This window comes from Dendrobates tinctorius, unplaced genomic scaffold (genome assembly GCF_039654945.1).
Source record: "Dendrobates tinctorius isolate UK_male_01 unplaced genomic scaffold, ASM3965494v1 ptg000133l, whole genome shotgun sequence".
In the NCBI taxonomy this organism is placed as follows: Eukaryota; Metazoa; Chordata; class Amphibia; order Anura; family Dendrobatidae; genus Dendrobates; species Dendrobates tinctorius.
Window position 1 is genome coordinate 44,353,404 of NW_027361801.1, and position 18,409 is coordinate 44,371,812.

At 45.1% G+C, this 18,409-nt stretch overlaps 1 long non-coding RNA gene across 2 annotated transcripts in view; it reads right to left on the bottom strand.

Moving 5' to 3' along the window:
* Positions 1–810: 810 nt before the first annotated feature.
* LOC141048225 (uncharacterized) overlaps positions 811–18,409 on the bottom strand; it is a 36,687-nt gene continuing 19,088 nt past the window's right edge. Inside the window, exons 1-4 of one of the 2 annotated variants that reach the window (XR_012219999.1) lie at positions 14,146–14,356; positions 2,859–2,939; positions 1,922–2,045; positions 811–1,486 (exon numbers count right to left, since the gene is read on the bottom strand). This is a non-coding gene — a long non-coding RNA (uncharacterized lncRNA). Of the gene's footprint in view, positions 1,487–1,921; positions 2,046–2,858; positions 2,940–14,145; positions 14,357–18,409 lie in introns of those variants that run through there. The other variant, XR_012220000.1, reaches the window with a different exon arrangement.

Sequence of the window (18,409 nt, forward strand, 5' to 3'; positions counted from 1 at the left end):
ACTGTCTGTTATTGGAGAATTTAAAATGGATATCAGTCATGAGATGTAAGAAGTGAAGTATTTTTCATTGTACTTTACCGCTAATTCTCTGCTATATCAGAGGATCGTGAATTGTGGCATGTGTTAAAAGAGCCCAGTGACACTCTTTGGCCCAGGGCCCACGAAAATCTGGAGCCAGCCCTACCCCCCCCCACAACTCTAGCCAAATAACCCCCAGTTTTCAATGCCTAACTATTATTATAAAGTAAATTAAGGTTGACAAGCTTAAGTAATAAGAATTGATGTTTTTGGCATTAAAATGGGCACTGTAGGTGTGTTTCCTGTCCTCCACTCACTGCCGACCTTGGTTCCCCATTGACTTGCATTGGGTTTCGTGTTTCAGTCGGCCTTCGATTTTTCACGATAATTGGCCGATTTCTTTCGACCCGACTTTTGAGAAAGTCGGGTTTCATGAAACCCGACTCGACACGAAAAAAGGCAAAGTCGCTCATCTCTAGTGCCGGGTATTGATGCGCGAGTCTCTCGCATCACACTCGCAAATGTGACCCCGGCCTAAGGGTTATTGTTTTTTTTTTACAATTTACTTCATTTTTGCTATTACAGTGTATCATCCACTTTTGTTTCTATATATTGTCCTAAATTGTTTAGATTTCCTCCATAGTTTTTCAGCTTGATTTTCAAGGATTAATCTTTATTTTTGTTGCTTTTTTTGTAATGTTCAAGTAATACAAAAGATAAAAAATTATGCACAAATATACATATGCAGACTACGTGTATATGAACATGCTTTCTAAACTCTAGCGACTGACTGCTATGGGCTACAAATGGTATTGATACTGTGTATTAAAGCACGGTGTGTATAAAAAGTGTGAATAAAACCATTCACATGTATTGGCAACATTTGTTTTCAATTAAAAATAGAAAGGGAATTAATACAGTGACATAATCTGAAAATGTGAATGAGCTTTCAATTTACCATTTTATGTGCCTGATTTGTAACAATGGCTGATATTATATTTAGACAGATACTCATACAAAATATTTCAGTGTCTTAACTTATCTTACACAGCTTGGTTTTTCTCAAGTACAGTCTGTAACCCTCCATGTATTTTCTATTTACATTTCTATTCATTGTCTGGGAGTGGAAAACATGTTTTGTCTGGCAGCAATCTGCAGATGAATGCTTTTCAGGCTCCTATTGTCCAGCCGCTCTGCTCCTTTTCACACCTTGAACACTTCTTCTATATGTAAGTTAGCCTACATAGCATAACAATGCATCAACCTTCCCCACTGAAATGTGTGGCTCTGCAATAGCAGAGGATATAAAGGGAAAGTAGGCTACACATAGTGAATAAGCTAATACTTGCCAATGAGGACAATGTTTTGAAAACTTTTTCTATTCAAGCTTCTAAATTCAAGCAAAATGTGAGGAAAATGGTAATTCTACAATGTATTCCTGGCTGTACAATCCTGGAAACCTGCAAAACTAGATAGACAGAGATAGCAAGATTGAGAAAGATATGATAATACATGGGATATAGCACCAGAGAATATATAGACAGTGATCAATTAGATAGATATTAGATGGATAGATAATAGATGGATGGATAGATAGATAGATAGATAGATAGATAATGGATGGATAGATAATAGATGGATAGATAGATGATAGATAGATAGATAGATAGATAGATAGATAGATATTGGATGGATAGATAGATATGAGATAGATAGATGATTTTTTGACAGTGATCAATTAGATAGATATTAGATGGATAGATAATAGATGGATGGATAGATAGATAATAGATGGATAGATAGATGATAGATAGATAGATAGATATTGGATGGATAGATAGATATGAGAGATAGATAGATAGATATATAGATAGATAGATAGATAGATGATTTTTTGCCAGACCTATAAATCAGAGGTGGAGTTGTGGATTTCAGCTTGTAGAGGGAGTTTTCCGTTCAGCAGCCACAGATTACCAGCTTGGCCCATGGACAAGGTGCCTATAAATGTATTCACTACTCTCTAACACCTATATTAGATGGGATACAGAGTTAGATACATTGATATAGATAGATGATAGGAAGATAGTTAAAAGACATAATACAGAGATTGATAATAGATTAGATGTAGAGATGGCTATAGATGTAGATAGACAGATAGATAGATAGATAGATAATATATAGATAGAAGATAGATAAATAATAGATAGATAACAGACGATAGATAGATAAATAGATAGATAATACATAGATAATAGAAGATAGATAGATAATAGATAGATAGATAATAGACAGACAGATAGATAGATAGATGATAGATAGATAATAGACAGACAGATAGATAGATAATAGATAGATAATAGAAGATAGATAGATAAATAGATAGAGAGATGATAGATAAATTAAATAGATAAATTCAGAAAAAGCTGAGGCAGCACACAATGTCCAAAGTTACAAAGTGTTCTTTAATAGCCCATCTGGTGACGGTTCGGTCCTGGGTACAGACCTTTCTCAAGCTAAGAAAGCTTCGCCGAACCGTCACCACACGGGCTATTAAAGAGCACTTTGTAACTTTGGACATGGTGTGCTGCCTCGACTTTTTCTGAATTTATTCATAAGGACTGGTATGTGCCTGTGAGGTGTCTGCACCCTATTTTTAACTGTGCTGTTTTTTCTTCACTTTTTTTTAGATAGATAGAAAGCAGCACAGATCCCTATGGATGGTGGGTGCAGGTCTCCAGGCTTTTTACCATGAAACCTTCACAATCGAGTAAAAATAAGACAGCAGTCCAGTCTTGCAGTTCTGAAGGGCTAAATAAATACATACTTTTTGTTTTCTTTACCTTAGTCTGGATTGATTCTTTTTTAGATTTCTGGTTGGGTCCACAAGTTGCAAGCGCAGTGCATTTTCTTGGCACGGTTTTCTGAAATAACATAAAAAATTGTGCCATTTTGTGACATTATTTGCAAATGGCATCAGTGGAAAAGGGCAATTAAAAAAATACATGAGAAGGGTTCTGGAATTGTTTTTGCAGAGAGTGCCTTATGTGTGGTTGTCCTAGAAATGTTTCTAGGAACAGTTTCCTTCTGTCTCGTAAAATGTCAAAGAAAAATTATATTTTTACCAGTATTTTGGAATGATGGTGTTACGGTCCTGCCCCTGTGTTTTGGAGGTCTACATGGTTCAGCACATTGCTGGCACTAGAGAATTATCTAACAGGCGGCAGTTCTGTGAACTGATATAATAACACTACTCGAAGGAAGCATAGAAAAATGGTCTTGGTGACTGCATCAGAACGGATTCCCAAATGGTTTCAAACCAGTTTTCTACACGGATTGGTGAGTTAATAATGTATAAGGTAATGGTAAAAGGTGAGTATTAGAATCCCCCTGTACAAAGCCCAGAGAAAGATGAGGCCTATTGATGACACATAAAACTCTTGCTTGTTCACATGTTCAGTATTTGGTGAGTATTTTACCTCAGTATTTGGTCAGTGGTTTACCTCAGTATTTGGTCAATATTTTACCACAGTGTTTAGTCGGTATTTTACCTCAGTGTTTGGTCGGTATTTTACCTCAGTATTTGGTCAGTATTTTACCTCAGTATCTGTAAGCCAAAACCAGGAGTGGGTGATAAATACAGAAGTGGTGACGTGTTTCTATCATACTTTTCCTCTGAGGCTATACATATACCATGTGGGACTGCTGGGCTATATATACCATGTGGGACTGCTGGGCTGTATAAATACCATGTGGGGCTGCTGGGCTATATATATATATATATATATACCATGTGGGGCTGGGCTATATACCATGTGGGGCTGCTGGGCTGTATATATACCATGTGGGGCTGCTGGGCTGTATATATACCATGTGGGGCTGCATATACCATGTGGGGCTGCTGGGCTGTATATATACCATGTGGGGCTGCTGGGCTGTATATATACCATGTGGGGCTGCATATACCATGTGGGGCTGCTGGGCTGTATATATACCATGTGGGGCTGCTGGGCTGTATATATACCATGTGGGGCTGCATATACCATGTGGGGATGCTGGGCTGTATAAATACCATGTGGGGCTGCTGGGCTGTATATACACCATATGGGGGCTGCTGGGCTGTATATACACCATGCGGGGCTGATGGGCTGTATATATACCATGTGGGGCTTCTGGGCTGTATATATACCATGTGGGGCTGCATATATACCATGTGGGGCTGCATATACCATGTGGGGCTGCTGGGCTGTATAAATACCATGTGGGGCTGCTGGGCTGTATATACACCATATGGGGGCTGCTGGGCTGTATATACACCATGCGGGGCTGCTGGGCTGTATATATACCATGTGGGGCTGCTGGGCTGTATATACACCATATGGGGGCTGCTGGGCTGTATATACACCATGCGGGGCTGCTGGGCTGTATATATACCATGCGGGGCTGCTGGGCTGTATATATACCATGTGGGGCTGCTGGGCTGTATATATACCATGTGGGGCTGCTGGGCTGTATATATACCATGTGGGGCTCCTGGGCTGTATATATACCATGTGGGGCTGCTGGGCTGTGTATACACCATGTGGGGCTGCTGGGCTGTATATATACCATGTGGGGCTGCTGGGCTGTATATATACCATGTGGGACTGCTGGGCTATATATACCATGTGGGACTGCTGGGCTGTATAAATACCATGTGGGGCTGCTGGGCTATATATATATATACCATGTGGGGCTGGGCTATATACCATGTGGGGCTGCTGGGCTGTATATACCATGTGGGGCTGCTGGGCTGTATATATACCATGTGGGGCTGCTGGGCTGTATATATACCATGTGGGGCTGCATATACCATGTGGGGCTGCTGGGCTGTATATATACCATGTGGGGCTGCATATACCATGTGGGGCTGCTGGGCTGTATATATACCATGTGGGGCTGCTGGGCTGTATATATACCATGTGGGGCTGCATATACCATGTGGGGCTGCTGGGCTGTATAAATACCATGTGGAGCTGCTGGGCTGTATATACACCATATGGGGGCTGCTGGGCTGTATATACACCATGCGGGGCTGCTGGGCTGTATATATACCATGTGGGGCTGCTGGGCTGTATATATACCATGTGGGGCTGCATATATACCATGTGGGGCTGCATATACCATGTGGGGCTGCTGGGCTGTATAAATACCATGTGGGGCTGCTGGGCTGTATATACACCATATGGGGGCTGCTGGGCTGTATATACACCATGCGGGGCTGCTGGGCTGTATATACACCATATGGGGGCTGCTGGGCTGTATATACACCATGCGGGGCTGCTGGGCTGTATATATACCATGTGGAGCTGCTGGGCTGTATATATACCATGTGGGGCTGCTGGGCTGTATATATACCATGTGGGACTGCTGGGCTGTATATATACCATGTGGGGCTCCTGGGCTGTGTATATACCATGTGGGGCTGCTGGGCTGTGTATACACCATGTGGGGCTGCTGGGCTGTATATATACCATGTGGGGCTGCTGTGCTGTATAAATACCATGTGGGGCTGCTGGGCTGTATATACCATGTGGGGCTGCTGGGCTGTATATATACCATGTGGGGCTGCTGGGCTGTATATATACCATGTGGGGGCTGCTGGGCTGTATATACACCATGTGGGGGCTGCTGGGCTGTATATACACCATGTGGGGCTGCTGGGCTGTATATACACCATGTGGGGCTGCTGGGCTGTATATACACCATGTGGGGCTGCTGGACTGTATATACACCATGTGGGGCTGCTGGGCTGTATATACACCATATGGGGCTGCTGGGCTGTATATACACCATGTGGGACTGCTGGGCTGTATATATACCATGTGGGGCTGCTGGGCTGTATATATACCATGTGGGGCTGCTGGGCTGTATATATACCATGTGGGGCTGCTGGGCTGTGTTTATGCCATGTGGGACTGCTGGACTGTATATATACCATGTGGGGCTGCTGGGCTGTATATATACCATGTGGGGCGGCTGGGCTGTATATATACCATGTGGGGTGGCTGGGCTGTATACTATGTGGCTGTGTTATATAAGGGGTACATTTTACATTATATTCTATGGGGGAGGCTGTGTTATATAATATGGGGAGCTGCATTATATTCTATGGGGAGGTGGGCTGTATTATATTCTATTTAGGGCTACATTATATTCTATGGGGGAGCTGTATTATATTTATCATATTCAATGGGGGAGTGAATGCATCATACTGTGAGGGGGCTGCATTATACTATATGAGGAGGCTACATTGTATTCTATGGGGGGCTGCATTATATTGTATGGTGGAGTATTGTATTCTATTATTCTATTCTATGGAGGAGGGGCTACATTATACTATATAAGGGGCTGCATTCTATTCTATGGAGGGCTGCAATATACTCTGAGAGGGCTGCCATATATTCTATGGAGGGGTTGCATTATACTATGAGGGGGGCGGCATTATATTCTATGTGGGGTTACATTATATTCTGTGGAGTGGCTGCATTATACTCTGTGGGGTAGTTGCATTATGCTTTAAGGGGTGGCTGCATTATACTATAAGAGGGGGGCTGCATTATATTCTATGGGGGGTTACATTGTATTGTATGACGAGGCTGCATTATACTCTGTGGGGTGGCTGCATTATGCTCTATGGGGTGGCTGCATTATACTGTATGTGGCTGCATTATACTGTATCGAGGACTATGGGGAATACATTATATGAAGATGTATGGGGTGCATTATACTATGAGAAGTGAATTGTACTACATGGATGACTGGAGGTGCATTATACTATATGGAGCACTATGAGGAATGTATTATACTATATGGAGGACTGAGCAGTGTATTTTACTGCTACTCCTCTTTGGTCAGACCTCATCTGGAATATTGTGTCCAGTTTTGGGCACCACATTTTAAAAAAGACATCAACAAACTGGAGCAAGTTCAGAAAAGAGCGACCAGAATGGTGACCGGTCTGCAAACCCTGTCTTTTGAGGAAAGGTTGCAGGATTTGGGAATGTTTAGTTTGCAAAAGAGAAGACTGAGAGGAGACTTAATAGCTGTCTACAAATATCTAAAGGGCTGTCACATTGTAGAAGGATCAACTTTATTCTCATTTGCACAAGGAAAGACTAGAAGCAATGGGATGAAACTGAATGGGAAGAGACACAGATTAGATATTAGAAAAAACTTTTTGACAGTTAGAGTGATCAATGAGTGGAACAGGCTGCCACGAGAAGTGGTGAGTTCTCCTTCAATGGAAGTCTTCAAACAGAGGCTGGACAGACATCTGACTGGGATGATTTAGCGAATCCTGCTTTGAGCAGGGGGTTGGACCAGATGGCCCAGGAGGTCCCTTCCAACTCTACGATTCTATGATTCTAAGGACTATGAGGTGTCTATTATACAATATGGAGGACTATGGGGGACATTATATTATATGGAGGGCTATGGGGTGTAAACTGTAGATGTGCTGCTGATAACATGATACTGTATGGTGATCTGTTAGTGATCCAATAGTGATTGTTCTGTCCCCATCATTTTTTCTCAGATGGTGGAAAGAGGCCAGGAAACAAGTGTTGAACGACTTCAATATTGTTGATCACACTCGTTTAGTGCAGTGGCGTAGCGTGAGGTGGGCGGGGGGGTGGTCCGCCCCAGGCGGCACATGTATGGGGGCGGCGCAGCAATTTCTCTCTGTGGGAGAAGTGCGGAGGCAGTGAGGCACAGTGCAGTGCAGCGGCGGGCAGGGAGCAATCACAGCAGCTCCGCTGCCTTCAAGCGGGAATAGCAGGAGCAGAGCTGCAAGGGTCCGTCCTGCTTCCTGCCCGGTGGCCGCGCTTCCTGTTTGACACAGAAGCGCCGCTGAATGACGTCATCATTCAGCGGCCCCTGCTGTGTGAGCGAGGAAGCGTGGGCGATGCTGCGGACAGGTGAGAGGAGAGAGGTGGTGTCTGTGTGTATGTCTGTCTGTGTGTATGTGTGTGTGTGTGTGTCTGTATGTATGTCTGTGTGTGTGTATGTGTGTGTGTGTGTCTGTGTGTGTGTAGGTTAGCCTGGCCCTGGAGGAGATGGGGACAGGAGAAAACTGTGATGAGGAGAGAGAAGGCCATAATGCCTGGGCCTGGGGTGATGGGAGAAGGCCATGAGGGGGTAATGGGAGAAGACAATGATGGGGTAATGGAGCAAGCAATGATGGGAGTGATGGGAGAAGGCAGTGATGGGGTGAAGGAGAAGGCAATGATGGGAGTGATGGAGCAGGCAATGATGGGGGTGATGGAGCAGACAATGATGGGAGTGATGGGGTGATGGAGCAGGCAATGATGGGAGTGATGGGGTGATGGAGAAGGCAAGGATGGGAGTGATGGGGAGAAGACAATGATGGGGTGATGGAGCAGGCAATGATGGGAGTGATGGGGAGAAGACAATGATTGGGTGATGGAGCAGGCAATGATGGGAGTGATGGGGAGAAGGCAGTGATAGGGTGAAGGAGAAGGCAATGATGGGGAGAAGGCAAGGGTGGGGGTGATGGGGAGAAGGCAATGATGGGGGTGATGGAGAGGGCAATGATGGGGTGGTGGGGGAAAAATAAATGATGATGGGGTGGTGGGGGAGAATGCAATGACGGTGGTGGTGGAAAGGGCAATAAATGGGGGTGGTGGAGGAGGAGGAAACAATGGAGGTGGTGGAATGGGCAATGATGGGAGTGGTGGGGGAGAAAGCAAAGATAGTGGTGGGGAGAAGAAAATGATGGAGGTGGTGAAGAGGGCAATGATGGGGTGGGGGAGAGGACAATAATGGGATGTGAGGGGAGGAGGACAATGAGGGGTGTTGGGGATTGGGATGGGAGGAAGGGGGACTTATAATGGCCTTAGGAACAGGAGGAGGTGGAGGAAGACATTATCGTTTATTATGTCTGACACAGTCCCTTAGTATATAGTGTACTCACTAATTCTGTATAACACAATCCTTAGTTACATAGTTTCCTCTTTTATTATGTATAACACCATCCCTTATTACGTACCATCCTCTCTAGTTATATATGATGCCGTCCTTTATTATATAGCTTCCTCTGCTGTTATGTATAGTGCTGTCTCTTACATAGTGTATTCTTGTTAATTTTGTTATTTACAGCGCCCTCTTTTATTACATAGTCCCCTCTCTTTTTAGATATAAAATGACTGCTGATCGAGGAGCCGGTGACCAAACTACCAGTCCATCAGCTCCTCCATTAGAAAGGAAGCTTTCCCATGCTCCATCAGCCATCATTGCATTATACAGCTAACAAGACAGGACGGTATGTAATAAAAAACAGGGCTCTATATAATCCAATATGTAAGGTCTGTCACATTATTAAAAATTATTATTAAAAAGCCATTAGGTCTTCATCCAGCATCATCAAGCTAATACATACATATATATAGAGAACTGCAAGAAGATGAAAGTCTAGAAGTAATAACAGCAGAGTTAGTAGCAGACTAAAAATTAGATCTTTGAGTGTAGTGTGGGCTCTTTGGATGCTTCCGGATTATCAACGACCAAAGGGGCGGCAAATTTTTCGACCGCCCGGGGCGCCACAAACAGTAGCTACGCCACTGGTTTAGTGGCCTGAACTCAGCGCATGTAAATACAACCGAAATCTTTCTGTGTGATGTGCAATATGTTAGCATTTGGGGCCCCATTTAAAACTTTGCCTAGGGCCCCACTTTGCCTAAATCCGGCCCTGGCGTCATGTATCCTCAGTAATGGTTGGCGGTGGGAGATCAATTCTCAAAGGCGTGCTAAAAAATTATCTTTAAACCAAAATGGCAAGAAAATTGTGCCTGAGTAATCTATAAAGATCTCATGAAGGAAGGGGAACGTATGAAAACTACATCATGGCAGAATTAGAAGACTTGGATACTTTTGGCTACGAATCGTATAAATTGATGATAGGGTGTACCAAATATACTGTGTCTGTTAACAGTTTTGAAATTGTGAGAAAGATCCAAATGAGGTGGCATTATTTACCCAGAAAATTATCATTACTCTGAGGGGCTGCAGATAGGACTGGATGCAACTACCTATATATGTGGTGAGACAATGTTTCCGTCTGTAACTTGTAGAAGAAAGTGTTCAAGTCTGTCTCCATTGTAATGGCAAATAGCTTCCCCAAAAAGACTAAATGTGTAAAGCTTTGTCTGAAATATGTTTATAAATTACATAGAATTAAAAAAAGCAGGACTATTATTTTAAATTAGGAGAAAATTATGAAAGATATATACAGTATATATATTAGGAGAAAAATATGGTCTCTTACTAATTATCATTGATTTCAGTGGCATTGTCTGAAAGAATAATTATGCCTTCATAATGTATCTTCAGATTTCATTGTGTCTATAATTTCGAGATCACTGAGGGTCTGGGTTCACAAATTGCTCATAGCCTCCACCTCCCGAGAGGTGCACAGTTCAGTAGACAGGGGTGCACGGCTCCTGTCTCAGCACCATGGGTTCGGATTCAGAAGTAAACATAGGCTACTATTCGTATGCTTTTTAAAGGGAATCTGACAGCTGATCTATACTGTTCGATCCACAGGCAGTAGGTATCAGACGCTGGCTGTATGATCTCAGCCAGGTACAGTATGTTTGGCTCTCAAATGCTGCAGTTTAATAGCAACCAGGGACTGAGATGCATGGGAGACTAGTCGGACAGCTTCTCCCTGCCAACTGCCCTGGAGTGACATGTCTCTCCATGTGTACATGTATAGGAAGAAACCTATCACTCAAGGGAAGCGGGCAGGGAGAAGCCGCCTGGTACCCCTCTGTCTGGCTAGTCTCCCATGAAGCTTGATCCCCAGCAGCTATAAAACTATGTTTTTCTCTGAAACACTGCTGTGTCTCAGAGTTAAATATCTACAGCCATGATCGGGCAGCATGTATCAGTGATTAGGTTACCTTTAAGGCATTTTTTCAATGATTCATCTAATTGTTCAACCTCATGACCACACCAATGTATTTTCTGGCATTTCTCCATGACTTGCTCAAAGATAAACAAATGCAATGTTCCCACTTAATTACAGAAATCATTATCACTATTTCTCTATGTGATCCGTTATTTTAGATAAAGATTAGATGTTGGAAAAAACGCATTGACAGTTAGAGTGATCAATGAGTGGAACAGGCTGCCACGAAAGGTGGTGAGTTCTCCTTCAATGGAAGTCTTCAAACATAGGCTGGACAGAAATCTGTCAGATGAAATTCTACTTTTCTGTATTGAACATACAATCGCAGGTTGCAGGGTATGTGCACATATGTTGCAGATTCTGCTGCATTACCATTTTATCCAATGTTAAACAAAAAAACGCTGTGCACGTGCTGTGGATTTTTCTGCGCAGATTTGCTGTATGTCAATTCTTTGTGCGGATTCCGCTGCGTTTTTACACCTCTTCCAATATAGGAATCTGAAGGTGTAAAAACGCAGGGGAGAGATAAATGAGATGTCATGTATTACACTCCAGCCTGACTCAACAATACCTTTTTCCAGGCCCAGCTTGTATTGCACCGCTGAGATGGATGCTGTCACCACGCTTATTCTATGCATAGTGAAACAAATCGAGATTCCAGCTCTTAATCATCCCTTTAGGCCATGTGCACACGATGCAGATTTGCAGCGTTTCCGCAGCGGATTTTACAGCGCAGAAACGTTTCATATCCGCATTGTGATGTACAGTACTTTTAAAATGAATGAAAAAAAAAAAACGCTGTGCAGACGCTGCAGATTTTTCCGCGCGGTTTTCCTGCGGTACAAAATCCGCAGCATGTTACTTCTTTTGTGCGCTTTTCTATCTCCCCTGTTACCAAATCCGCAGGGGGAAGACCGCAATGGAAAACCGCACAAAAACCGCATGAAAACCGCGTGAAAAATGGAATAAATCCGCAGGAAAAATGCAGGTCATTTGACCTGCGGTTTTCTTCCATTCTGCACGGAAAAATCTGCAGGGCTCAAAACTCCGTCTGCACTCAGCCTAAAAGTTGCCACCTCTCTGCAGTACACTGTACAGCAACGAGACCTAAATCAGATCTGCTCTTCTCTCTTGTCGGGAAATAAATTTAGAAATAGCGGGAAAGTGCTGAGCAAGCAGCCTGAGCATGTGGGAGTAATATTTCATCATATATGTCTGTGTCGTGGGATGAAATCGGGGCGCTACACAGCAAACACTATATAATGTGTAGAGTATACTCGATTAATCTTACAGATACACAGTGAACACTTTGTAAGGTAGAGTATACCTGATTAATCCTACAGATACACCTCGAGAGCAGAGAACAATAAACAATTCTTCACTTCATCTGTATTCTCCTTCTGCACTTGAGATTACAACTTGAAAAGTGCATCCGCGACAAGTGCAAAATACGGAAACCAGCTTCTTGTTGACAAATCTCAAAGCTCTGGGTGCTACAAATTGTAATGGTTTGCACTACAGGTACTGCTGTGTAACCCAGCCCATAGGTTGAGAGGATTTGCTTACGGAAATTTCTACGTGGTTTCTGCATCTCTTGGCAGAAAACACAGTCGAAATTCCGCTCGTTTTTCATGCGGATTTTTGCGTTTTTATGAGGATTTACATGCAGATTTATGTGAGGCTTTGTATGCAGATTTGTTAGCTAAATAAAGATATAATATTTAAAATAAAGTGATGTCATTTCCTTGTCCAACCTCCATTGTTGATGTGCTTCCACCAAGATGGGCTCTATTCTAGATTCTCGGCTCGCACACTCTTCCTCCTTCTGACATAATTTCCTTTAACAAATCTGCTGCGTTTTTGGCAGCAAATACACAATCCTTTTTACACTTGCGTTTTTGCTGCAGATTTGAGTGACTCGATGGAAGTCAAAGGGTGAGAAATGCTGCAGATCCGCAAGAAGAATTGACATGCTGTGGAAAATAAAACGCTGCAAATAAGGATAGAAATTTCTGCATCATGTGCATATTAATTCTACATTGTCATTGATTAACCTCGCTTTAGTCATCATTTGCATTTTTGTTGCATTTCTGTGTAGAAAAAAAGCTGCGGAAATGCTACAAATCCGCATTGTGTGCACATAGCCTTAGGGTACCGTTACACCTAGCGATGTACCAGCGATCCCGACTAGCGATATGACGCGGTCAGGATCGCTGGTGCATCGCTAAGTGGTCGCTAGTGAGCTGCCACACAGGCAAATCTCACCAGCGACATCGCTGGGGTCGGGGGTCGCTACTTACCTGTCAGACGCGGCGATCCTGCGTCCTCCCGCCCGGCTCCACGCGTCGCTCGTCAGTGCCACAGGAAGCGCCGCAGGAAGTGGCCGACGAGGAATGGTCCAGGAGCTTCTCGCGCAATCAGCGATAACCAGCGGGGGAGCCGGTCGGAGGTAAGTATCAGACATAGCGATATCGCTAGCAATATCGCTGCAACGTCACAAAATCGGTGACTTTACAGCGATATTGCTAGCGATATCGCAGTGTGTAACGGGGGCTTTAGGCCTCATTTGTGATTTTTTTTTAATGCACAAAACTGACTAATTTCCATTGGTGCGCTGGGTCAGATTTTCATCAGAGTTTGGTCATTGTCAATATTTATCCCCCCCAAAAAACTAATAGAGGTTTCTCAGGTTTCTCCTACCAAACAGTCCGTGAAAAAGGACTAGCGCATGCATGATTATTTTTGACTGACCCACAGACTTGAATTGGGGAGTTTGAGCCGTGATAAAAATCAGACATGTCTCTGTGTCATGGTACAGACCACACTGTGCGATTATAATAGGTACAAGTTCTATTCCTGAAAAACACAGATTGAACTTGTCCAAGAGAAACTGATGTCTGAATGACGTTTGGAAATACAAGAGCAAATCAAATTCCTTCTAAGGGTATGGTCACATGTCGCATTTGTGCCACATTTTTTTTCGGTATGAAAAAACAAATATGCTACTCTCGTATATGCAGCAAAATTGCTGGAGAAACACCATGTGCGAACATAGCCTGAGTGCATTTGTTAGATTTTGTTAGACCATTTTGTTAGGTCCACCCTGCATGCAATCACTCCATTCACTGCTAGTAAGCAGCCTGAATGGTACAACTCCCCACCTCTGCTGGCTCTATTTTCTGCTGCAATATATCCAAATGGTACAACTCCATACTTCTGCTTGCTGTCTGTCTTCTGCTGCTTTACCATTTTGCTGCATATTTTAATGTGCCTGCTAAAGCTTTGGTATAATTCATTTGTTGCACTGTATCTGCTTTAGATCCGTGACTGGGGCCTCTCTAGATGTTATCAGGTGGAAGGTGCTATAGCATATTGATGCAGCCTGGTCTAGTGCCTTTGATCATCTAACCACCCCCTGGTGTGCTGGTCTCAGCTGCCAAATTATCCCCAACCAGCTCCCACAATCCCTCTCTCCTGACCCTGTAGTGTGGCCTATATATGTAGTAGTTCCTAAGGGGAAGCACACAGTGTGGGGTGCAGCACGCAAGCATCCCATAAGCAAAGCATCAAGAAAACAGCAGTTATACATGGCCATTAGTCAGGGCAGGAGTCAGGTAACCCACACTTTGCTTTCCCCTTTAACCATGTGCTTTATTTCTATCCTCCTGTGCTGTCTTGCCATCCACATTCACCACCTCATCCCCCCCATCACGACTCATACACATCAGACCCTCTATACTTCCCTCTCGCATGTACAGCACCCATGCACTCCTCACCTTCCTGAGAAACCTCAGCCCATCTTGCCCAAACACATCGCAGAAAAAAAACTACTTACAATTCCAACAACTATTTGCTCTTTATCTTCCCACTCCTACTGATTTCAGGTGACATCTCCCCCAACCCTGGTCCACCATCCCCCAACCTCAACCCCTACCCTACCTCATATCGAAACCATAATAATCTTATTAATATTACTTGCACTCCCTCATCTCCATCTTTTAATTGTGCGCTCTGGAATCCACGGTCTGTTTGTAACAAGCTTCCTTTCCTGCACAACTACTTTCTGAACAACTGTCTTAGGCCGGTTTCACATTTGCGCTTTATGGCGCTGCGACGGCCTGCGCATGGCCGCCGCTAAGCCCCGCCCCCTGCCGGCTCCCTGCCCACCCCATCCGGTCATCGCCGCCTACTAGCGCACATGGACGCTTGAGATCTGCGCACCCTATCTTTAGCATAGGGTGCGCAGATCGTGCGCTGGCTGTGCGCTGGCAGGATTTTGCCGTGCGCTGCACACTTTTGAAGGTGCGCGCGTGTGCGCCGAACGCAGCATGTTGCATTTTGTCGCGCACCTTCAAAAGTGCGCAGCGCACGGCAAAATCCTGCTAGCGTACGATCTGCGCACCCTATGCTAAAGATAGGGTGCGCAGATCGCAAGCGTCCATGTGCGCTAGTAGGTGGTGATGACCGAATGGGGCGGGCAGGGAGCCGGCAGGGGGCGGGGCTTAGCGGCGGCCGTGCGCAGGCCGTCGCAGCGCCATAAAGCGCAAATGTGAAACCGGCCTTAATCTGTTGGCCCTCACTGAAACCTGGATTCTGGATTCTGACACTGTCTCTCCTGCTGCCATTTCCTATGGTGGCTTACAATTCTTTAATTCCCCGAGACACACAAACAGACATGGTGGTGGAGTCGGCATACTCCTGTGCCCGAAAATTCACTTTCCAGGTCGTTCCCCCAGTTCCATCACTCTCATTCCCTTCTTTTGAGGTCCACACCATCAGGCTCTTCTGTCCCCTCTCCCTCAGAGTAGCGGTCATATACCGGCTCCCAGGCTCACCCACCCACTTCCTCGACCACTTTTCAGCCTGGCTGCCGCACTTCATGTCCTCACAATTTCCAACCCTCATCCTGGGAGACTTCAACATCCCCATTAACAGCCCTACTTCCACAGCTGCATCCCAGCTTCTATCACTAACCACCTCTCTAGGCCTCTCGTAGCTTTCAACCTCTGAGACACAAAAGGACGGTAATACCCTTGATCTGGTCTTCATCCAGCTCTGTTCAATCTCCCACCTAAATAACTCACCGCTTCCACTCTCTGACCACAACATTCTCTCCTTCACGCTCACAAATCTTCGCCCACCCCAGCTCACTCCTACCTACCACACATTCAGAAATCTACAAGCCATTAACCCTCAGACACTTTCAGATTCCCTACACTCATCACTGTCCCCAATCTCCTCTTTTTCCTGTCCTGATCTGGCTGTTCATCACTACGACACTCTTAGAAGCACCCTTGACCAAGTAGCTCCCCTCACCCTCAGAACCTCCAAGCACAGAGTAAAACAGCCTTGGCTCACATCGCAAACTCAACTTCTCCAGCGATGCTCTAGGAGTGCTGAACACCTATGGAGAAAAACCTGCACACCAGAAGACTTCATCCACCTCAAATTTATGTTAAGAACCTATAACGCTGCCCTTCACCTCGCCAAACAGACCTACTTCACCACCCTGATCTCCTCACTAGCCAACAACCCCAAGAAACTTTTTGACACTTTTCACTCCCTCCTCAGGCCAAAAGCACAAGCTCCTATCACAGACATTTGTGCTGATGACCTGGCCTCCCACTTTACAGAAAAAATAGATAATATCCGTCAGGAAATCTGCTCCCAACCACCAAGTGTTGTGACTCCCATCCCTTCCTGCATCTCCCCTGGCTCACTTTCCACATTTGATCCCATCACAGAAGAAGACGTCTCCATACTCCTCTCTTCTTCTCGTCCGACTACATGCACTACCGACCCCATTCCCTCACATCTCCAGTCTCTCTCTCCAGTCGTCACAACTCACCTAACTACAATCTTTAATCTCTCCCTCTCCTCGGGCATTTACCCATCCTCCTTCAAACACGCCATCGTTACTCCATTACTAAAGAAACCCGCTCTCGACCCATCCTGCACAAACAACTACAGACCAGTCTCCCCTTCATCTCTATACTCTTGAAGTGCCTAGTTTACTCCCGCCTTACCAGTTACCTCTCCACTCTCTTCTAGACCCTTCACAGTCCAGCTTCCGCCCCCTACATTCGACTGAAACTGCACTCATCAAAGTGACCAATGACCTTCTGACAGCAAAACGTAATGGTGACCACTCTCTGCTCATTCTTCTCGACCTTTCTGCAGCTTTCGACACTGTTGACCATCCTCTCCTACTCTCTAGGCTCCAGTCACTAGGCATTAAGGACACTGCTCTCTCCTGGTTCTCTATCTATCTCTCTGACCGCTCCTTCAGTGTTTTGTTCCCTGGCTCCACATCATCTCCTCTTCCTCTTGCTGTCGGGGTACCTCAGGGCTCAGTCCTTGGCCCCCTTCTTCTCTCTCTCTCTACACGGCCCCAATTGGACAGACCATCAGCAGATTTGGCTTTCAGTACCATCTTTATGCTGATGACGCACAACTATATACGTCTTGTCATGGTTTACTGAGACGTCAGGTTAGGTGGTGTAAGAGTTAACATGGAAAGCCTCTCTGTGATTCCAGGGAGGGTTCTTATAGCCTCATGGTAGAGCCGTCCCCTGTCGTTTATACTCTTAGCTGAGTGTGCCTGACCCTGCTTTGTCTGTGCTTCATGCCAATCATTGTTTGTCTGTTTGGTGCTTGACTCGGTCCTGTCACAGTTAACGTCTCTTGTCTGCTGATTGTGTACCACGCTGCCGGTCCTGTGTATGACCCTTGGCTACGTTCTTGACCTTCTTTGAATATCCCTCCTGTACTTCGCCACCCGCCCCGCGTATGACCTTATTGCTTGCCTGACTAATGTTATTTTCTCTGAGCCGCTTTTATACCAGTATTACTCTCGGCGCTGTGGGAGCTCGGCTCAGTTCTCTGACGTGCGGTCACGTGATCGCAGGTCCTGCGGGCATCGGGCGCTTCACTATCGCTCCGCCCTCCCCGCAGGTCCTGGAGCTGGTCTAGCCATACCCGCGCCATACTCCTGACTCTCACCAAGGTGGGTAAGAATCCTGCACATACTTGTAGTTGGTGTCCTTGCCTCCTGGGGGGGGGGGGCAGTGCTATCTGCCCTTGACACGTCTTCCCCCGACCTTACCCCCGCTGTACAAAAGAACGCCAGTGACTGTCTGTCCGCAGTGTCCAACATCATGTCCGCTCTCTATCTGAAACTCAACCTCTCCAAAACTGAACTTCTTCTGTTCCCGCCGTCTACTAACCTCCCAAAATCTGACATTTCCCTCTCTGTGGGTGGCACCACAATAACACCCTGGCAGCAGGCGCGCTGTCTGGGTGTTATGTTTGACACCAATCTCTCCTTCACATCCCATATACAATCTCTTGCCGCTTACACCTAAAGAACATCTCTAGAATCCGCCCTTTTCTCACCATGGAAACAACAAAAACCCTCACTGTAGC